Below are 22,950 nucleotides of genomic sequence, written 5' to 3'. Positions count from 1 at the left end.
TCATAGAGAGGCGATAAGAGAGTGCCTGTCGTCGTCTCCTCTATCCCTTTTGAAAGGATTCCTCCCATACTGTGTGCTTTTTTGACTGCTGCTGCACATTGAGTGGATGTTTTCAGAGAACTCTCCCCAGTCACTCCAAGATCGATTTTTCTCTCTCTCTCTCTCTCCTCCCCCCCCCCCCACCCTCTCCTGGGTGGTTAGAGCTAAATTAGTCCCCATGGTTTCGTACATATAGTCGGGGATGGTTCCCCCCCACCATGTAGGTTACTTTACGTTCAACGACCTGAACTTTTGTTTGCCTTTTTTGTTGCCCACTGACTTAGTTTTGTGAGATGTTTTTCAAGCTCTTCAGAGTCTGCTTTGTTCGTAACTATCTCGAGCAGCTTAGCATCACCTGTAAATATGACCACCTCACTGTTTTACCCCTTTTCTCCAGATGATTTATAAAGAGGTTGATCACTTATAAATAGGTAGGGACCCTTGGGGGGGGGGGGGAGGGGACATATCTCTCCAGTCTGAAAACTGACCATTGATTCCTTCCCTTTGTTTCCTGTCTCTTTTTAACCAGTTAGGTATCCACGAGAGGATGTTTCCTGTCTCTTTTTAACCAGTTAGGTATCCACGAGAGGACGTTTTCTCTTACCCCATGACAACATACTTGACGTGAGAGCCGTTGGTGGAGGGACCTTGTCAAAGGCTTTCTAGAAATCTAAGTACACTGTAGCCGCTGGCTTCCCCCTTGTCCGCATGTCTGTTGACCCCCGCCCCGGCCTCCCTGCGGCCAAAGAACTCTACAGTAAGGCATGACCTCGCTTTAGAGAAAGCATGCTGACGTTTTTGCCCCCCAAGAAATTACATTCGTCTGCGTGTCTGACAATTTGATGCTTGACCATAGTTCCAAATAATTTGCCCGGTACCGCCGTTAGGCTTGCCGGTCTGTAATTGCCAGGGTGGCCTCTAGAGCCCCTTTAAAAATATTAGCGTCCCATTAGCTGTCTTTCCAGTCATTAAGTAGAGAAGCGCGATTGAAAGGCGAGGTTACAAACCCCCGGTAATAGTTGCGCGGTTTCACATTTGACTTCTTCTTCTTTTCAGAACTCTTGGGTGAATGGCGTCTGGTCCCGCCGACTTGTCACGGTGAAGTTTTATGCGTTGCTTCCGAAAGCTCCTCTAGTGACACCTCAGTCTGGGACAATTCCTCCGATGTGTCAGCTCCAGAGAATTGCTCAGCTTTGGGAATCTCCCAAACTCCAGCGTCAGCTGTGAAGACGAAAGCGAAGAATTCATTTAGTTTCTCCAACGACCTAATGGTCTTGGAGTGTTCCTTTAGCATTTTGAGGGTCAAGTGGCCCCCGCTGGCTGTTGAGCAGGCTTTTTCCTGCTTCTGATGTACTTAACCGAATGTGTGGGTTTTTAATACCTTTTTTTTTTTTTTTTTTTGTAATGTTGGCTAGCTGTTCTTCATACTCCTCTTGGCTTTCCTTCCTCCTCCTTTTTCTCTTTCTCTTTCTCCGTCTCCTTCTCCGTCTTCTATTTTTCCACTTAATCGGACTGTTGATGCTCCTTTCTGTTTTCCTCCCTGGGATTTAACTTGCACTTCTTTTTCAACGCTGCCTTTTTTCTCTCACTGCTGCTTTTACTTGGTGGTTCTCTTGCTGTGTTTTTTAACGTGGGGTATACATTTAAGTTGGGCCTCTCTTACGGTGTCTTTGAAAAGCGTCCGTGCAGCTTGCAGGGGTTTTCCCTTTGTCACTGTACCTTGTCGATTTCTGCTTAGCCAGCCTCCTCGTTTTTGCGTAGTTCCCCTTTCCGAAATTCGGTGCCACAGTGTTGGGCTGCTGAGGTGTTTAACTTCCCTGTGGTGGGAAAAGAAACTTGATGAGATTAGGGTCACCATTTCCAAGCGGTCCAGTTCTCTCGGGCCAGATCCCGTGCTCCGCTTAGGACTAAGTCAAGAATTGCCTCTCCCCTGGTGGGTGCTGGAACCAGTGGCTCCAAGAAGCAATCGTTTGAAGGTGTCAGAAATAGTGACCCGTGCGTCCCGTCCTGAGGTGAGGTGAGGTGTAGCCAGTTGATAGTTGAAATCCCCCACTGTTATTACTGCGGTTTTTATTTGGATGGCCTCGCTAATCTCCCTTAGCGTTTCGTAGTCCCTATCGCTGTCCTGGTCAGGTGGCGTATAATAGTTTCCTACGGCTATCTTCCTCTTCTTTATGGAGCATGGAATTACTCCCCACAGAGATTCCGTGGAACATTTTGGTTCCTTTAAGACTTTTACTTGACTCGATTCTGCATTTTCTTTCATGGATAGTGCCCCTCCCCCAGCAGTACGACCTGTTGTGTCCTTCTGATCCATCTCCCGGGTATGACTGTCCCATTGATTGTCCTCGTTCCGGCAAGTTTCCGTGGTGCCTATAGTGTCGATGTCCTCCTTTGATACGAGGCACTCTGGTTCGTCCACTTGATGTTTAGACGTCCTGCGTTTGTGTAGAAGCGCTTGACAAATGTCACTCTTGATGTGTCTGCCGTTTCTAGACGTTAGCCTTTTTTTTTTTCCATTTGATGGTTTCTCATCTGCTCTTACCCATGCGCTCTCATCTTCCATCCTCTCCTCCGTACTAGAACATAGACTCTCCATGAATAGACCCTCCCCTAAGAGATGTGTCTGTCCGATCCAAGTGCTCCTCCACACCCGTGGGCTTTCCCCTAGCCCTTTAGTTTAAAAGTTGCCCTACGACCTTTTGAATGTTAAGTGCCTGCAGTCGGGTTCCATTTTGGTTTAGGTGGCGCCCATTCTTCCTGTATAGGCTCCCTCTTTCCCCAAAGTTTCTCCCCGTTCCTGAGAGAGCTAAATCCCCTCCTCTCTACACCGTCGCCTGATGCACGCACGGAGACTCCGAATAGTTGCCTGCCTACCTGGCCCTGTGCGTGGAACTGGAAGCGTTTCAGAGTTAGCCTGGGAAGTGTGCGAGAGGAGCATTCGGGTAAGTGTGGAGTTTTGTCTTTTGCCGGGGGGGCCGGGAAGCGGGGTTGGGTGGAGGGTGTGTTGGGGAGAGGGGGCTGTGCTGTGGGCTGGTGGGATAAGTATCCGAGTGTCCGTCCGTCTGTCTCTGCTGATTTGTGTGACGGGTGCTAGTTGCAGGGAGCCCTGTGTTTGGCATTTGAGAGTGCTTTGTTGCAGGTGGAGGGGGCCTTGAGGAGCTGATTGCGTTGGAGGCGAGGCTTGGAGCCAGCAGCCTTCTACCAGAGGCAGCCAGAGCCAAGTGAGTGAGCAGCCAACAGGGGAGTTCCCCTGGGGAATGTCCAAGTGGCGCTCGGGTAAGCGTGGCTTTTGGGGGGCTGTGTTAAGACCGGCCATAGTGGGTCAGACCAGAAGTCCATCTAGCCCAGTATCCTGTTTTCCGAGAGTGGCCGGTGCCAGATGCCCCAGAGGGCATCAAGTGATCCCTCTCCTGCCATCCGTTTCCAGAGGCTAGGGACGCCCTTGATGGAGCTCATTTTTGGAGCCCTATTTCAAGTCCTGGTCTTCTCGACCTCCTGTGGCGGGGAGTTCCGTAGGTTGACTGTGCGATGGGTGAAGGAACAGCTTCCTTTGGGTGTTAAACGGGTTACTTCTTCATTTCATTTGGTGACCCTTAGTTCTTATGGGAACAAGTAAATAACTTTTCCTTATGCACCTTTTCCACCCCAGTCACGATTGTATAGACAGACCTCTATCCTCTCCCCCCGGAGTCTCTTCTTTTTCTAAGCTGAAAAGTCCCAGTCCTTTTTCTTCATCTCTCTTCACAGGGGACCCGTTCCAAAGCCCTCATCGTTTTTGTTGCCCTTTTCGGAACCTTTTGCAACGCCAGTTTATCTTTCTGGGGATGAGGCGGCGACGTCTGTACGCCGTATGGAAGGTGTGGGCGTACCGTGGCTTCATAGAGAGGCGATAAGAGAGTGCCTGTCGTCGTCTCCTCTATCCCTTTTGAAAGGATTCCTCCCATACTGTGTGCTTTTTTGACTGCTGCTGCACATTGAGTGGATGTTTTCAGAGAACTCTCCCCAGTCACTCCAAGATCGATTTTTCTCTCTCTCTCTCTCTCTCTCCTCCCCCCCCCCACCCTCTCCTGGGTGGTTAGAGCTAAATTAGTCCCCATGGTTTCGTACATATAGTCGGGGATGGTTCCCCCCCCACCATGTAGGTTACTTTACGTTCAACGACCTGAACTTTTGTTTGCCTTTTTTGTTGCCCACTGACTTAGTTTTGTGAGATGTTTTTCAAGCTCTTCAGAGTCTGCTTTGTTCGTAACTATCTCGAGCAGCTTAGCATCACCTGTAAATATGACCACCTCACTGTTTTACCCCTTTTCTCCAGATGATTTATAAAGAGGTTGATCACTTATAAATAGGTAGGGACCCTTGGGGGGGGGGAGGGGACATATCTCTCCAGTCTGAAAACTGACCATTGATTCCTTCCCTTTGTTTCCTGTCTCTTTTTAACCAGTTAGGTATCCACGAGAGGACGTTTTCTCTTACCCCATGACAACATACTTGACGTGAGAGCCGTTGGTGGAGGGACCTTGTCAAAGGCTTTCTAGAAATCTAAGTACACTGTAGCCGCTGGCTTCCCCCTTGTCCGCATGTCTGTTGACCCCCGCCCCGGCCTCCCTGCGGCCAAAGAACTCTACAGTAAGGCATGACCTCGCTTTAGAGAAAGCATGCTGACGTTTTTGCCCCCCAAGAAATTACATTCGTCTGCGTGTCTGACAATTTGATGCTTGACCATAGTTCCAAATAATTTGCCCGGTACCGCCGTTAGGCTTGCCGGTCTGTAATTGCCAGGGTGGCCTCTAGAGCCCCTTTAAAAATATTAGCGTCCCATTAGCTGTCTTTCCAGTCATTAAGTAGAGAAGCGCGATTGAAAGGCGAGGTTACAAACCCCCGGTAATAGTTGCGCGGTTTCACATTTGACTTCTTCTTCTTTTCAGAACTCTTGGGTGAATGGCGTCTGGTCCCGCCGACTTGTCACGGTGAAGTTTTATGCGTTGCTTCCGAAAGCTCCTCTAGTGACACCTCAGTCTGGGACAATTCCTCCGATGTGTCAGCTCCAGAGAATTGCTCAGCTTTGGGAATCTCCCAAACTCCAGCGTCAGCTGTGAAGACGAAAGCGAAGAATTCATTTAGTTTCTCCAACGACCTAATGGTCTTGGAGTGCTCCTTTAGCATTTTGAGGGTCAAGTGGCCCCCGCTGGCTGTTGAGCAGGCTTTTTCCTGCTTCTGATGTACTTAACCGAATGTGTGGGTTTTGAATACCTTTTTTTTTTTTTTTTTTTTTTGTAACGTTGGCTAGCTGTTCTTCATACTCCTCTTGGCTTTCCTTCCTCCTCCTTTTTCTCTTTCTCTTTCTCCGTCTCCTTCTCCGTCTTCTATTTTTCCACTTAATCGGACTGTTGATGCTCCTTTCTGTTTTCCTCCCTGGGATTTAACTTGCACTTCTTTTTCAACGCTGCCTTTTTTCTCTCACTGCTGCTTTTACTTGGTGGTTCTCTTGCTGTGTTTTTTAATGTGGGGTATACATTTAAGTTGGGCCTCTCTTACGGTGTCTTTGAAAAGCGTCCGTGCAGCTTGCAGGGGTTTTCCCTTTGTCACTGTACCTTGTCCATTTCTGCTTAGCCAGCCTCCTCGTTTTTGCGTAGTTCCCCTTTCCGAAATTCGGTGCCACAGTGTTGGGCTGCTGAGGTGTTTAACTTCCCTGTGGTGGGAAAAGAAACTTGATGAGATTAGGGTCACCATTTCCAAGCGGTCCAGTTCTCTCGGGCCAGATCCCGTGCTCCGCTTAGGACTAAGTCAAGAATTGCCTCTCCCCTGGTGGGTGCTGGAACCAGTGGCTCCAAGAAGCAATCGTTTGAAGGTGTCAGAAATAGTGACCTGTGCGTCCCGTCCTGAGGTGAGGTGAGGTGAGGTGTAGCCAGTTGATAGTTGAAATCCCCCACTGTTATTACTGCGGTTTTTATTTGGATGGCCTCGCTAATCTCCCTTAGCGTTTCGTAGTCCCTATCGCTGTCCTGGTCAGGTGGCGTATAGTAGTTTCCTACGGCTATCTTCCTCTTCTTTATGGAGCATGGAGTTACTCCCCACAGAGATTCCGTGGAACATTTTGGTTCCTTTAAGACTTTTACTTGACTCGATTCTGCATTTTCTTTCATGCATAGTGCCCCTCCCCCAGCAGTACGACCTGTTGTGTCCTTCTGATCCATCTCCCGGGTATGACTGTCCCATTGATTGTCCTCGTTCCGGCGGTGCCTATAGTGTCGATGTCCTCCTTTGATACGAGGCACTCTGGTTCAGCCACTTGATGTTTAGACGTCCTGCGTTTGTGTAGAAGCGCTTGACAAATGTCACTCTTGATGTGTCTGCCGTTTCTAGACGTTAGCCTTTTTTTTTTCCATTTGATGGTTTCTCATCTGCTCTTACCCATGCGCTCTCATCCTCCATCCTCTCCTCCGTACTAGAACATAGACTCTCCATGAATAGACCCTCCCCTAAGAGATGTGTCTGTCCGATCCAAGTGCTCCTCCACACCCGTGGGCTTTCCCCTAGCCCTTTAGTTTAAAAGTTGCCCTACGACCTTTTGAATGTTAAGTGCCTGCAGTCGGGTTCCATTTTGGTTTAGGTGGCGCCCATTCTTCCTGTATAGGCTCCCTCTTTCCCCAAAGTTTCTCCCCGTTCCTGAGAGAGCTAAATCCCCTCCTCTCTACACCGTCGCCTGATGCACGCACGGAGACTCCGAATAGTTGCCTGCCTACCTGGCCCTGTGCGTGGAACTGGAAGCGTTTCAGAGTTAGCCTGGGAAGTGTGCGAGAGGAGCATTCGGGTAAGTGTGGAGTTTTGTCTTTTGCCGGGGGGGCCGGGAAGCGGGGTTGGGTGGAGGGTGTGTTGGGGAGAGGGGGCTGTGCTGTGGGCTGGTGGGATAAGTATCCGAGTGTCCGTCCGTCTGTCTCTGCTGATTTGTGTGACGGGTGCTAGTTGCAGGGAGCCCTGTGTTTGGCATTTGAGAGTGCTTTGTTGCAGGTGGAGGGGGCCTTGAGGAGCTGATTGCGTTGGAGGCGAGGCTTGGAGCCAGCAGCCTTCTACCAGAGGCAGCCAGAGCCAAGTGAGTGAGCAGCCAACAGGGGAGTTCCCCTGGGGAATGTCCAAGTGGCGCTCGGGTAAGCGTGGCTTTTGGGGGGCTGTGTTAAGACCGGCCATAGTGGGTCAGACCAGAAGTCCATCTAGCCCAGTATCCTGTTTTCCGAGAGTGGCCGGTGCCAGATGCCCCAGAGGGCATCAAGTGATCCCTCTCCTGCCATCCGTTTCCAGAGGCTAGGGACGCCCTTGATGGAGCTCATTTTTGGAGCCCTATTTCAAGTCCTGGTCTTCTCGACCTCCTGTGGCGGGGAGTTCCGTAGGTTGACTGTGCGATGGGTGAAGGAACAGCTTCCTTTGGGTGTTAAACGGGTTACTTCTTCATTTCATTTGGTGACCCTTAGTTCTTATGGGAACAAGTAAATAACTTTTCCTTATGCACCTTTTCCACCCCAGTCACGATTGTATAGACAGACCTCTATCCTCTCCCCCCGGAGTCTCCTCTTTTTCTAAGCTGAAAAGTCCCAGTCCTTTTTCTTCATCTCTCTTCACAGGGGACCCGTTCCAAAGCCCTCATCGTTTTTGTTGCCCTTTTCGGAACCTTTTGCAACGCCAGTTTATCTTTCTGGGGATGAGGCGGCGACGTCTGTACGCCATATGGAAAGTGTGGGCGTACCGTGGCTTCATAGAGAGGCGATAAGAGAGTGCCTGTCGTCGTCTCCTCTATCCCTTTTGAAAGGATTCCTCCCATACTGTGTGCTTTTTTGACTGCTGCTGCACATTGAGTGGATGTTTTCAGAGAACTCTCCCCAGTCACTCCAAGATCGATTTCTCTCTCTCTCTCTCTCTCTCTCTTTCCTCCTCCCCCCCCACCCTCTCCTGGGTGGTTAGAGCTAAATTAGTCCCCATGGTTTCGTACATATAGTCGGGGATGGTTCCCCCCCCACCATGTAGGTTACTTTACGTTCAACGACCTGAACTTTTGTTTGCCTTTTTTGTTGCCCACTGACTTAGTTTTGTGAGATGTTTTTCAAGCTCTTCAGAGTCTGCTTTGTTCGTAACTATCTCGAGCAGCTTAGCATCACCTGTAAATATGACCACCTCACTGTTTTACCCCTTTTCTCCAGATGATTTATAAAGAGGTTGATCACTTATAAATAGGTAGGGACCCTTGGGGGGGGAGGGGACATATCTCTCCAGTCTGAAAACTGACCATTGATTCCTTCCCTTTGTTTCCTGTCTCTTTTTAACCAGTTAGGTATCCACGAGAGGACGTTTTCTCTTACCCCATGACAACATACTTGACGTGAGAGCCGTTGGTGGAGGGACCTTGTCAAAGGCTTTCTAGAAATCTAAGTACACTGTAGCCGCTGGCTTCCCCCTTGTCCGCATGTCTGTTGACCCCCGCCCCGGCCTCCCTGCGGCCAAAGAACTCTACAGTAAGGCATGACCTCGCTTTAGAGAAAGCATGCTGACGTTTTTGCCCCCCAAGAAATTACATTCGTCTGCGTGTCTGACAATTTGATGCTTGACCATAGTTCCAAATAATTTGCCCGGTACCGCCGTTAGGCTTGCCGGTCTGTAATTGCCAGGGTGGCCTCTAGAGCCCCTTTAAAAATATTAGCGTCCCATTAGCTGTCTTTCCAGTCATTAAGTAGAGAAGCGCGATTGAAAGGCGAGGTTACAAACCCCCGGTAATAGTTGCGCGGTTTCACATTTGACTTCTTCTTCTTTTCAGAACTCTTGGGTGAATGGCGTCTGGTCCCGCCGACTTGTCACGGTGAAGTTTTATGCGTTGCTTCCGAAAGCTCCTCTAGTGACACCTCAGTCTGGGACAATTCCTCCGATGTGTCAGCTCCAGAGAATTGCTCAGCTTTGGGAATCTCCCAAACTCCAGCGTCAGCTGTGAAGACGAAAGCGAAGAATTCATTTAGTTTCTCCAACGACCTAATGGTCTTGGAGTGCTCCTTTAGCATTTTGAGGGTCAAGTGGCCCCCGCTGGCTGTTGAGCAGGCTTTTTCCTGCTTCTGATGTACTTAACCGAATGTGTGGGTTTTGAATACCTTTTTTTTTTTTTTTTTTTTTGGTAACGTTGGCTAGCTGTTCTTCATACTCCTCTTGGCTTTCCTTCCTCCTCCTTTTTCTCTTTCTCCGTCTCCTTCTCCGTCTTCTATTTTTCCACTTAATCGGACTGTTGATGCTCCTTTCTGTTTTCCTCCCTGGGATTTAACTTGCACTTCTTTTTCAACGCTGCCTTTTTTCTCTCACTGCTGCTTTTACTTGGTGGTTCTCTTGCTGTGTTTTTTAACGTGGGGTATACATTTAAGTTGGGCCTCTCTTACGGTGTCTTTGAAAAGCGTCCGTGCAGCTTGCAGGGGTTTTCCCTTTGTCACTGTACCTTGTCGATTTCTGCTTAGCCAGCCTCCTCGTTTTTGCGTAGTTCCCCTTTCCGAAATTCGGTGCCACAGTGTTGGGCTGCTGAGGTGTTTAACTTCCCTGTGGTGGGAAAAGAAACTTGATGAGATTAGGGTCACCATTTCCAAGCGGTCCAGTTCTCTCGGGCCAGATCCCGTGCTCCGCTTAGGACTAAGTCAAGAATTGCCTCTCCCCTGGTGGGTGCTGGAACCAGTGGCTCCAAGAAGCAATCGTTTGAAGGTGTCAGAAATAGTGACCCGTGCGTCCCGTCCTGAGGTGAGGTGTAGCCAGTTGATAGTTGAAATCCCCCACTGTTATTACTGCGGTTTTTATTTGGATGGCCTCGCTAATCTCCCTTAGCGTTTCGTAGTCCCTATCGCTGTCCTGGTCAGGTGGCATATAATAGTTTCCTACGGCTATCTTCCTCTTCTTCATGGAGCATGGAATTACTCCCCACAGAGATTCCGTGGAACATTTTGGTTCCTTTAAGACTTTTACTTGACTCGATTCTGCATTTTCTTTCATGGATAGTGCCCCTCCCCCAGCAGTACGACCTGTTGTGTCCTTCCGATCCATCTCCCGGGTATGACTGTCCCATTGATTGTCCTCGTTCCGGCGGTGCCTATAGTGTCGATGTCCTCCTTTGATACGAGGCACTCTGGTTCGTCCACTTGATGTTTAGACGTCCTGCGTTTGTGTAGAAGCGCTTGACAAATGTCACTCTTGATGTGTCTGCAGTTTCTAGACGTTAGCCTTTTTTTTTTTCCATTTGATGGTTTCTCATCTGCTCTTACCCATGCGCTCTCATCCTCCATCCTCTCCTCCGTACTAGAACATAGACTCTCCATGAATAGACCCTCCCCTAAGAGATGTGTCTGTCCGATCCAAGTGCTCCTCCACACCCGTGGGCTTTCCCCTAGCCCTTTAGTTTAAAAGTTGCCCTACGACCTTTTGAATGTTAAGTGCCTGCAGTCGGGTTCCATTTTGGTTTAGGTGGCGGCCATTCTTCCTGTATAGGCTCCCTCTTTCCCCAAAGTTTCTCCCCGTTCCTGAGAGAGCTAAATCCCCTCCTCTCTACACCGTCGCCTGATGCACGCACGGAGACTCCGAATAGTTGCCTGCCTACCTGGCCCTGTGCGTGGAACTGGAAGCGTTTCAGAGTTAGCCTGGGAAGTGTGCGAGAGGAGCATTCCGGTAAGTGTGGAGTTTTGTCTTTTGCCGGGGGGGCCGGGAAGCGGGGTTGGGTGGAGGGTGTGTTGGGGAGAGGGGGCTGTGCTGTGGGCTGGTGGGATAAGTATCCGAGTGTCCGTCCGTCTGTCTCTGCTGATTTGTGTGACGGGTGCTAGTTGCAGGGAGCCCTGTGTTTGGCATTTGAGAGTGCTTTGTTGCAGGTGGAGGGGGCCTTGAGGAGCTGATTGCATTGGAGGCGAGGCTTGGAGCCAGCAGCCTTCTACCAGAGGCAGCCAGAGCCAAGTGAGTGAGCAGCCAACAGGGGAGTTACCCGAGCGCCACTTGGACATTCCCCAGGGGAAGCGTGGCTTTTGGGGGGCTGTGTTAAGACCGGCCATAGTGGGTCAGACCAGAAGTCCATCTAGCCCAGTATCCTGTTTTCCGAGAGTGGCCGGTGCCAGATGCCCCAGAGGGCATCAAGTGATCCCTCTCCTGCCATCCGTTTCCAGAGGCTAGGGACGCCCTTGATGGAGCTCATTTTTGGAGCCCTATTTCAAGTCCTGGTCTTCTCAACCTCCTGTGGCGGGGAGTTCCGTAGGTTGACTGTGCGATGGGTGAAGGAACAGCTTCCTTTGGGTGTTAAACGGGTTACTTCTTCATTTCATTTGGTGACCCTTAGTTCTTATGGGAACAAGTAAATAACTTTTCCTTATGCACCTTTTCCACCCCAGTCACGATTGTATAGACAGACCTCTATCCTCTCCCCCCGGAGTCTCCTCTTTTTCTAAGCTGAAAAGTCCCAGTCCTTTTTCTTCATCTCTCTTCACAGGGGACCCGTTCCAAAGCCCTCATCGTTTTTGTTGCCCTTTTCGGAACCTTTTGCAATGCCAGTTTATCTTTCTGGGGATGAGGCGGCGACGTCTGTACACCGTATGGAAGGTGTGGGCGTACCGTGGCTTCATAGAGAGGCGATAAGAGAGTGCCTGTCGTCGTCTCCTCTATCCCTTTTGAAAGGATTCCTCCCATACTGTGTGCTTTTTTGACTGCTGCTGCACATTGAGTGGATGTTTTCAGAGAACTCTCCCCAGTCACTCCAAGATCGATTTCTCTCTCCTCCCCCCCCCCACCCTCTCCTGGGTGGTTAGAGCTAAATTAGTCCCCATGGTTTCGTACATATAGTCGGGGATGGTTCCCCCCCCACCATGTAAGTTACTTTACGTTCAACGACCTGAACTTTTGTTTGCCTTTTTTGTTGCCCACTGACTTAGTTTTGTGAGATGTTTTTCAAGCTCTTCAGAGTCTGCTTTGTTCGTAACTATCTCGAGCAGCTTAGCATCACCTGTAAATATGACCACCTCACTGTTTTACCCCTTTTCTCCAGATGATTTATAAAGAGGTTGATCATTTATAAATAGGTAGGGACCCTTGGGGGGGGGGGGGAACATATCTCTCCAGTCTGAAAACTGACCATTGATTCCTTCCCTTTGTTTCCTGTCTCTTTTTAACCAGTTAGGTATCCACGAGAGGATGTTTTCTCTTACCCCATGACAACATATTTGACGTGAGAGCCGTTGGTGGAGGGACCTTGTCAAAGGCTTTCTAGAAATCTAAGTACACTGTAGCCGCTGGCTTCCCCCTTGTCCGCATGTCTGTTGACCCCCGCCCCGGCCTCCCTGCGGCCAAAGAACTCTACAGTAAGGCATGACCTCGCTTTAGAGAAAGCATGCTGACGTTTTTGCCCCCCAAGAAATTACATTCGTCTGCGTGTCTGACAATTTGATGCTTGACCATAGTTCCAAATAATTTGCCCGGTACCGCCGTTAGGCTTGCCGGTCTGTAATTGCCAGGGTGGCCTCTAGAGCCCCTTTAAAAATATTAGCGTCCCATTAGCTGTCTTTCCAGTCATTAAGTAGAGAAGCGCGATTGAAAGGCGAGGTTACAAACCCCCGGTAATAGTTGCGCGGTTTCACATTTGACTTCTTCTTCTTTTCAGAACTCTTGGGTGAATGGCGTCTGGTCCCGCCGACTTGTCACGGTGAAGTTTTATGCGTTGCTTCCGAAAGCTCCTCTAGTGACACCTCAGTCTGGGACAATTCCTCCGATGTGTCAGCTCCAGAGAATTGCTCAGCTTTGGGAATCTCCCAAACTCCAGCGTCAGCTGTGAAGACGAAAGCGAAGAATTCATTTAGTTTCTCCAACGACCTAATGGTCTTGGAGTGCTCCTTTAGCATTTTGAGGGTCAAGTGGCCCCCGCTGGCTGTTGAGCAGGCTTTTTCCTGCTTCTGATGTACTTAACCGAATGTGTGGGTTTTGAATACCTTTTTTTTTTTTTTTTTTTTTTAACGTTGGCTAGCTGTTCTTCATACTCCTCTTGGCTTTCCTTCCTCCTCCTTTTTCTCTTTCTCTTTCTCCGTCTCCTTCTCCGTCTTCTATTTTTCCACTTAATCGGACTGTTGATGCTCCTTTCTGTTTTCCTCCCTGGGATTTAACTTGCACTTCTTTTTCAACGCTGCCTTTTTTCTCTCACTGCTGCTTTTACTTGGTGGTTCTCTTGCTGTGTTTTTTAACGTGGGGTATACATTTAAGTTGGGCCTCTCTTACGGTGTCTTTGAAAAGCGTCTGTGCAGCTTGCAGGGGTTTTCCCTTTGTCACTGTACCTTGTCGATTTCTGCTTAGCCAGCCTCCTCGTTTTTGCGTAGTTCCCCTTTCCGAAATTCGGTGCCACAGTGTTGGGCTGCTGAGGTATTTAACTTCCCTGTGGTGGGAAAAGAAACTTGATGAGATTAGGGTCACCATTTCCAAGCGGTCCAGTTCTCTCGGGCCAGATCCCGTGCTCCGCTTAGGACTAAGTCAAGAATTGCCTCTCCCCTGGTGGGTGCTGGAACCAGTGGCTCCAAGAAGCAATCGTTTGAAGGTGTCAGGAATAGTGACCTGTGCATCCCGTCCTGAGGTGAGGTGAGGTGTAGCCAGTTGATAGTTGAAATCCCCCACTGTTATTACTGCGGTTTTTATTTGGATGGCCTCGCTAATCTCCCTTAGCGTTTCGTAGTCCCTATCGCTGTCCTGGTCAGGTGGCGTATAATAGTTTCCTACGGCTATCTTCCTCTTCTTCATGGAGCATGGAATTACTCCCCACAGAGATTCCATGGAACATTTTGGTTCCTTTAAGACTTTTACTTGACTCGATTCGGCATTTTCTTTCATGGATAGTGCCCCTCCCCCAGCAGTACGACCTGTTGTGTACTTCTGATCCATCTCCCGGGTATGACTCTCCCATTGATTGTCCTCGTTCCGGCGGTGCCTATAGTGTCGATGTCCTCCTTTGATACGAGGCACTCTGGTTCAGCCACTTGATGTTTAGACGTCCTGCGTTTGTGTAGAAGCGCTTGACAAATGTCACTCTTGATGTGTCTGCTGTTTCTAGACGTTAGACTTTTTTTTTTTTTCCATTTGATGGTTTCTCATCTGCTCTTACCCATGCGCTCTAATCTTCCAACCTCTCCTCCGTACTAGAACATAGACTCTCCATGAATAGACCCTCCCCTAAGAGATGTCTGTCCGATCCAAGTGCTCCTCCACACCCGTGGGCTTTCCCCTAGCCCTTCAGTTTAAAAGTTGCCCTACGACCTTTTGAATGTTAAGTGCCTGCAGTCGGGTTCCATTTTGGTTTAGGTGGCGCCCATTCTTCCTGTATAGGCTCCCTCTTTCCCCAAAGTTTCTCCCCGTTCCTGAGAGAGCTAAATCCCCTCCTCTCTACACCGTCGCCTGATGCATGCACGGAGACTCCGAATAGTTGCCTGCCTACCTGGCCCTGTGCGTGGAACTGGAAGCGTTTCAGAGTTAGCCTGGGAAGTGTGCGAGAGGAGCATTCGGGTAAGTGTGGAGTTTTGTCTTTTGCCGGGGGGGCCGGGAAGCGGGGTTGGGGAGAGGGGGCTGTGCTGTGGGCTGGTGGGATAAGTATCCGAGTGTCCGTCCGTCTGTCTCTGCTGATTTGTGTGACGGGTGCTAGTTGCAGGGAGCCCTGTGTTTGGCATTTGAGAGTGCTTTGTTGCAGGTGGAGGGGGCCTTGAGGAGCTGATTGCGTTGGAGGCGAGGCTTGGAGCCAGCAGCCTTCTACCAGAGGCAGCCAGAGCCAAGTGAGTGAGCAGCCAACAGGGGAGTTCCCCTGGGGAATGTCCAAGTGGCGCTCGGGTAAGCGTGGCTTTTGGGGGGCTGTGTTAAGACCGGCCATAGTGGGTCAGACCAGAAGTCCATCTAGCCCAGTATCCTGTTTTCCGAGAGTGGCCGGTGCCAGATGCCCCAGAGGGCATCAAGTGATCCCTCTCCTGCCATCCGTTTCCAGAGGCTAGGGACGCCCTTGATGGAGCTCATTTTTGGAGCCCTATTTCAAGTCCTGGTCTTCTCGACCTCCTGTGGCAGGGAGTTCCGTAGGTTGACTGTGCGATGGGTGAAGGAACAGCTTCCTTTGGGTGTTAAACGGGTTACTTCTTCATTTCATTTGGTGACCCTTAGTTCTTATGGGAACAAGTAAATAACTTTTCCTTATGCACCTTTTCCACCCCAGTCACGATTGTATAGACAGACCTCTATCCTCTCTAAGCTGAAAAGTCCCAGTCCTTTTTCTTCATCTCTCTTCACAGGGGACCCGTTCCAAAGCCCTCATCGTTTTTGTTGCCCTTTTCGGAACCTTTTGCAATGCCAGTTTATCTTTCTGGGGATGAGGCGGCGACGTCTGTACGCCGTATGGAAGGTGTGGGCGTACCGTGGCTTCATAGAGAGGCGATAAGAGAGTGCCTGTCGTCGTCTCCTCTATCCCTTTTGAAAGGATTCCTCCCATACTGTGTGCTTTTTTGACTGCTGCTGCACATTGAGTGGATGTTTTCAGAGAACTCTCCCCAGTCACTCCAAGATCGATTTTTCTCTCTCTCTCCTCCCCTCCCCCCCCCCCCTCTCCTGGGTGGTTAGAGCTAAATTAGTCCCCATGGTTTCGTACATATAGTCGGGGATGGTTCCCCCCCCACCATGTAGGTTACTTTACGTTCAACGACCTGAACTTTTGTTTGCCTTTTTTGTTGCCCACTGACTTAGTTTTGTGAGATGTTTTTCAAGCTCTTCAGAGTCTGCTTTGTTCGTAACTATCTCGAGCAGCTTAGCATCACCTGTAAATATGACCACCTCACTGTTTTACCCCTTTTCTCCAGATGATTTATAAAGAGGTTGATCACTTATAAATAGGTAGGGACCCTTGGGGGGGGGGAGGGGACATATCTCTCCAGTCTGAAAACTGACCATTGATTCCTTCCCTTTGTTTCCTGTCTCTTTTTAACCAGTTAGGTATCCACGAGAGGATGTTTCCTGTCTCTTTTTAACCAGTTAGGTATCCACGAGAGGACGTTTTCTCTTACCCCATGACAACATACTTGACGTGAGAGCCGTTGGTGGAGGGACCTTGTCAAAGGCTTTCTAGAAATCTAAGTACACTGTAGCCGCTGGCTTCCCCCTTGTCCGCATGTCTGTTGACCCCCGCCCCGGCCTCCCTGCGGCCAAAGAACTCTACAGTAAGGCATGACCTCGCTTTAGAGAAAGCATGCTGACGTTTTTGCCCCCCAAGAAATTACATTCGTCTGCGTGTCTGACAATTTGATGCTTGACCATAGTTCCAAATAATTTGCCCGGTACCGCCGTTAGGCTTGCCGGTCTGTAATTGCCAGGGTGGCCTCTAGAGCCCCTTTAAAAATATTAGCGTCCCATTAGCTGTCTTTCCAGTCATTAAGTAGAGAAGCGCGATTGAAAGGCGAGGTTACAAACCCCCGGTAATAGTTGCGCGGTTTCACATTTGACTTCTTCTTCTTTTCAGAACTCTTGGGTGAATGGCGTCTGGTCCCGCCGACTTGTCACGGTGAAGTTTTATGCGTTGCTTCCGAAAGCTCCTCTAGTGACACCTCAGTCTGGGACAATTCCTCCGATGTGTCAGCTCCAGAGAATTGCTCAGCTTTGGGAATCTCCCAAACTCCAGCGTCAGCTGAGAAGACGAAAGCGAAGAATTCATTTAGTTTCTCCAACGACCTAATGGTCTTGGAGTGCTCCTTTAGCATTTTGAGGGTCAAGTGGCCCCCGCTGGCTGTTGAGCAGGCTTTTCCTGCTTCTGATGTACTTAACCGAATGTGTGGGTTTTGAATACCTTTTTTTTTTTTTTTTTTTTGTAACGTTGGCTAGCTGTTCTTCATACTCCTCTTGGCTTTCCTTCCTCCTCCTTTTTCTCTTTCTCTTTCTCCGTCTCCTTCTCCGTCTTCTATTTTTCCACTTAATCGGACTGTTGATGCTCCTTTCTGTTTTCCTCCCTGGGATTTAACTTGCACTTCTTTTTCAACGCTGCCTTTTTTCTCTCACTGCTGCTTTTACTTGGTGGTTCTCTTGCTGTGTTTTTTAACGTGGGGTATACATTTAAGTTGGGCCTCTCTTACGGTGTCTTTGAAAAGCGTCCGTGCAGCTTGCAGGGGTTTTCCCTTTGTCACTGTACCTTGTCGATTTCTGCTTAGCCAGCCTCCTCGTTTTTGCGTAGTTCCCCTTTCCGAAATTCGGTGCCACAGTGTTGGGCTGCTGAGGTATTTAACTTCCCTGTGGTGGGAAAAGAAACTTGATGAGATTAGGGTCACCATTTCCAAGCGGTCCAGTTCTCTCGGGCCAGATCCCGTGCTCCGCTTAGGACTAAGTCAAGAATTGCCTCTCCCCTGGTGGGTGCTGGAACCAGTGGCTCCAAGAAGCAATCGTTTGAAGGTGTCAGAAATAGTGACCCGTGCGTCCCGTCCTGAGGTGAGGTGAGGTGTAGCCAGTTGATAGTTGAAACCCCCACTGTTATTACTGCGGTTTTTATTTGGATGGCCTCGCTAATCTCCCTTAGCGTTTCGTAGTCCCTATCGCTGTCCTGGTCAGGTGGCATATAATAGTTTCCTACGGCTATCTTCCTCTTCTTCATGGAGCATGGAATTACTCCCCACAGAGATTCCGTGGAACATTTTGGTTCCTTTAAGACTTTTACTTGACTCGATTCTGCATTTTCTTTCATGGATAGTGCCCCTCCCCCAGCAGTACGACCTGTTGTGTCCTTCTGATCCATCTCCCGGGTATGACTGTCCCATTGATTGTCCTCGTTCCGGCGGTGCCTATAGTGTCGATGTCCTCCTTTGATACGAGGCACTCTGGTTCGTCCACTTGATGTTTAGACGTCCTGCGTTTGTGTAGAAGCGCTTGACAAATGTCACTCTTGATGTGTCTGCAGTTTCTAGACGTTAGCCTTTTTTTTTTTCCATTTGATGGTTTCTCATCTGCTCTTACCCATGCGCTCTCATCCTCCATCCTCTCCTCCGTACTAGAACATAGACTCTCCATGAATAGACCCTCCCCTAAGAGATGTGTCTGTCCGATCCAAGTGCTCCTCCACACCCGTGGGCTTTCCCCTAGCCCTTTAGTTTAAAAGTTGCCCTACGACCTTTTGAATGTTAAGTGCCTGCAGTCGGGTTCCATTTTGGTTTAGGTGGCGCCCATTCTTCCTGTATAGGCTCCCTCTTTCCCCAAAGTTTCTCCCCGTTCCTGAGAGAGCTAAATCCCCTCCTCTCTACACCGTCGCCTGATGCACGCACGGAGACTCCGAATAGTTGCCTGCCTACCTGGCCCTGTGCGTGGAACTGGAAGCGTTTCAGAGTTAGCCTGGGAAGTGTGCGAGAGGAGCATTCGGGTAAGTGTGGAGTTTTGTCTTTTGCCGGGGGGGCCGGGAAGCGGGGTTGGGTGGAGGGTGTGTTGGGGAGAGGGGGCTGTGCTGTGGGCTGGTGGGATAAGTATCCGAGTGTCCGTCCGTCTGTCTCTGCTGATTTGTGTGACGGGTGCTAGTTGCAGGGAGCCCTGTGTTTGGCATTTGAGAGTGCTTTGTTGCAGGTGGAGGGGGCCTTGAGGAGCTGATTGCGTTGGAGGCGAGGCTTGGAGCCAGCAGCCTTCTACCAGAGGCAGCCAGAGCCAAGTGAGTGAGCAGCCAACAGGGGAGTTCCCCTGGGGAATGTCCAAGTGGCGCTCGGGTAAGCGTGGCTTTTGGGGGGCTGTGTTAAGACCGGCCATAGTGGGTCAGACCAGAAGTCCATCTAGCCCAGTATCCTGTTTTCCGAGAGTGGCCGGTGCCAGATGCCCCAGAGGGCATCAAGTGATCCCTCTCCTGCCATCCGTTTCCAGAGGCTAGGGACGCCCTTGATGGAGCTCATTTTTGGAGCCCTATTTCAAGTCCTGGTCTTCTCGACCTCCTGTGGCGGGGAGTTCCGTAGGTTGACTGTGCGATGGGTGAAGGAACAGCTTCCTTTGGGTGTTAAACGGGTTACTTCTTCATTTCATTTGGTGACCCTTAGTTCTTATGGGAACAAGTAAATAACTTTTCCTTATGCACCTTTTCCACCCCAGTCACGATTGTATAGACAGACCTCTATCCTCTCCCCCCGGAGTCTCCTCTTTTTCTAAGCTGAAAAGTCCCAGTCCTTTTTCTTCATCTCTCTTCACAGGGGACCCGTTCCAAAGCCCTCATCGTTTTTGTTGCCCTTTTCGGAACCTTTTGCAACGCCAGTTTATCTTTCTGGGGATGAGGCGGCGACGTCTGTACGCCGTATGGAAAGTGTGGGCGTACCGTGGCTTCATAGAGAGGCGATAAGAGAGTGCCTGTCGTCGTCTCCTCTATCCCTTTTGAAAGGATTCCTCCCATACTGTGTGCTTTTTTGACTGCTGCTGCACATTGAGTGGATGTTTTCAGAGAACTCTCCCCAGTCACTCCAAGATCGATTTCTCTCTCTCTCTCTCTCTCTCTCTCTTTCCTCCTCCCCCCCCACCCTCTCCTGGGTGGTTAGAGCTAAATTAGTCCCCATGGTTTCGTACATATAGTCGGGGATGGTTCCCCCCCACCATGTAGGTTACTTTACGTTCAACGACCTGAACTTTTGTTTGCCTTTTTTGTTGCCCACTGACTTAGTTTTGTGAGATGTTTTTCAAGCTCTTCAGAGTCTGCTTTGTTCGTAACTATCTCGAGCAGCTTAGCATCACCTGTAAATATGACCACCTCACTGTTTTACCCCTTTTCTCCAGATGATTTATAAAGAGGTTGATCACTTATAAATAGGTAGGGACCCTTGGGGGGGGGGGGAGGGGACATATCTCTCCAGTCTGAAAACTGACCATTGATTCCTTCCCTTTGTTTCCTGTCTCTTTTTAACCAGTTAGGTATCCACGAGAGGACGTTTTCTCTTACCCCATGACAACATACTTGACGTGAGAGCCGTTGGTGGAGGGACCTTGTCAAAGGCTTTCTAGAAATCTAAGTACACTGTAGCCGCTGGCTTCCCCCTTGTCCGCATGTCTGTTGACCCCCGCCCCGGCCTCCCTGCGGCCAAAGAACTCTACAGTAAGGCATGACCTCGCTTTAGAGAAAGCATGCTGACGTTTTTGCCCCCCAAGAAATTACATTCGTCTGCGTGTCTGACAATTTGATGCTTGACCATAGTTCCAAATAATTTGCCCGGTACCGCCGTTAGGCTTGCCGGTCTGTAATTGCCAGGGTGGCCTCTAGAGCCCCTTTAAAAATATTAGCGTCCCATTAGCTGTCTTTCCAGTCATTAAGTAGAGAAGCGCGATTGAAAGGCGAGGTTACAAACCCCCGGTAATAGTTGCGCGGTTTCACATTTGACTTCTTCTTCTTTTCAGAACTCTTGGGTGAATGGCGTCTGGTCCCGCCGACTTGTCACGGTGAAGTTTTATGCGTTGCTTCCGAAAGCTCCTCTAGTGACACCTCAGTCTGGGACAATTCCTCCGATGTGTCAGCTCCAGAGAATTGCTCAGCTTTGGGAATCTCCCAAACTCCAGCGTCAGCTGTGAAGACGAAAGCGAAGAATTCATTTAGTTTCTCCAACGACCTAATGGTCTTGGAGTGCTCCTTTAGCATTTTGAGGGTCAAGTGGCCCCCGCTGGCTGTTGAGCAGGCTTTTTCCTGCTTCTGATGTACTTAACCGAATGTGTGGGTTTTGAATACCTTTTTATTTTTTTTTTTTTATTTTTTTTTTTTGGTAACGTTGGCTAGCTGTTCTTCATACTCCTCTTGGCTTTCCTTCCTCCTCCTTTTTCTCTTTCTCTTTCTCCGTCTCCTTCTCCGTCTTCTATTTTTCCACTTAATCGGACTGTTGATGCTCCTTTCTGTTTTCCTCCCTGGGATTTAACTTGCACTTCTTTTTCAACGCTGCCTTTTTTCTCTCACTGCTGCTTTTACTTGGTGGTTCTCTTGCTGTGTTTTTTAACGTGGGGTATACATTTAAGTTGGGCCTCTCTTACGGTGTCTTTGAAAAGCGTCCGTGCAGCTTGCAGGGGTTTTCCCTTTGTCACTGTACCTTGTCGATTTCTGCTTAGCCAGCCTCCTCGTTTTTGCATAGTTCCCCTTTCCGAAATTCGGTGCCACAGTGTTGGGCTGCTGAGGTGTTTAACTTCCCTGTGGTGGGAAAAGAAACTTGATGAGATTAGGGTCACCATTTCCAAGCGGTCCAGTTCTCTCGGGCCAGATCCCGTGCTCCGCTTAGGACTAAGTCAAGAATTGCCTCTCCCCTGGTGGGTGCTGGAACCAGTGGCTCCAAGAAGCAATCGTTTGAAGGTGTCAGAAATAGTGACCCGTGCGTCCCGTCCTGAGGTGAGGTGTAGCCAGTTGATAGTTGAAATCCCCCACTGTTATTACTGCGGTTTTTATTTGGATGGCCTCGCTAATCTCCCTTAGCGTTTCGTAGTCCCTATCGCTGTCCTGGTCAGGTGGCGTATAATAGTTTCCTACGGCTATCTTCCTCTTCTTCATGGAGCATGGAATTACTCCCCACAGAGATTCCATGGAACATTTTGGTTCCTTTAAGACTTTTACTTGACTCGATTCTGCATTTTCTTTCATGGATAGTGCCCCTCCCCCAGCAGTACGACCTGTTGTGTCCTTCCGATCCATCTCCCGGGTATGACTGTCCCATTGATTGTCCTCGTTCCGGCGGTGCCTATAGTGTCGATGTCCTCCTTTGATACGAGGCACTCTGGTTCAGCCACTTGATGTTTAGACGTCCTGCGTTTGTGTAGAAGCGCTTGACAAATGTCACTCTTGATGTGTCTGCAGTTTCTAGACGTTAGCCTTTTTTTTTCCATTTGATGGTTTCTCATCTGCTCTTACCCATGCGCTCTCATCCTCCATCCTCTCCTCCGTACTAGAACATAGACTCTCCATGAATAGACCCTCCCCTAAGAGATGTGTCTGTCCGATCCAAGTGCTCCTCCACACCCGTGGGCTTTCCCCTAGCCCTTTAGTTTAAAAGTTGCCCTACGACCTTTTGAATGTTAAGTGCCTGCAGTCGGGTTCCATTTTGGTTTAGGTGGCGGCCATTCTTCCTGTATAGGCTCCCTCTTTCCCCAAAGTTTCTCCCCGTTCCTGAGAGAGCTAAATCCCCTCCTCTCTACACCGTCGCCTGATGCACGCACGGAGACTCCGAATAGTTGCCTGCCTACCTGGCCCTGTGCGTGGAACTGGAAGCGTTTCAGAGTTAGCCTGGGAAGTGTGCGAGAGGAGCATTCCGGTAAGTGTGGAGTTTTGTCTTTTGCCGGGGGGGCCGGGAAGCGGGGTTGGGTGGAGGGTGTGTTGGGGAGAGGGGGCTGTGCTGTGGGCTGGTGGGATAAGTATCCGAGTGTCCGTCCGTCTGTCTCTGCTGATTTGTGTGACGGGTGCTAGTTGCAGGGAGCCCTGTGTTTGGCATTTGAGAGTGCTTTGTTGCAGGTGGAGGGGGCCTTGAGGAGCTGATTGCATTGGAGGCGAGGCTTGGAGCCAGCAGCCTTCTACCAGAGGCAGCCAGAGCCAAGTGAGTGAGCAGCCAACAGGGGAGTTACCCGAGCGCCACTTGGACATTCCCCAGGGGAAGCGTGGCTTTTGGGGGGCTGTGTTAAGACCGGCCATAGTGGGTCAGACCAGAAGTCCATCTAGCCCAGTATCCTGTTTTCCGAGAGTGGCCGGTGCCAGATGCCCCAGAGGGCATCAAGTGATCCCTCTCCTGCCATCCGTTTCCAGAGGCTAGGGACGCCCTTGATGGAGCTCATTTTTGGAGCCCTATTTCAAGTCCTGGTCTTCTCGACCTCCTGTGGCGGGGAGTTCCGTAGGTTGACTGTGCGATGGGTGAAGGAACAGCTTCCTTTGGGTGTTAAACGGGTTACTTCTTCATTTCATTT

This window comes from Pelodiscus sinensis, chromosome 6 (genome assembly GCF_052426305.1).
Source record: "Pelodiscus sinensis isolate ZL-2025 chromosome 6, ASM5242630v1, whole genome shotgun sequence".
In the NCBI taxonomy this organism is placed as follows: domain Eukaryota; kingdom Metazoa; phylum Chordata; order Testudines; family Trionychidae; genus Pelodiscus; species Pelodiscus sinensis.
This window is presented reverse-complemented; position numbering follows the sequence as displayed.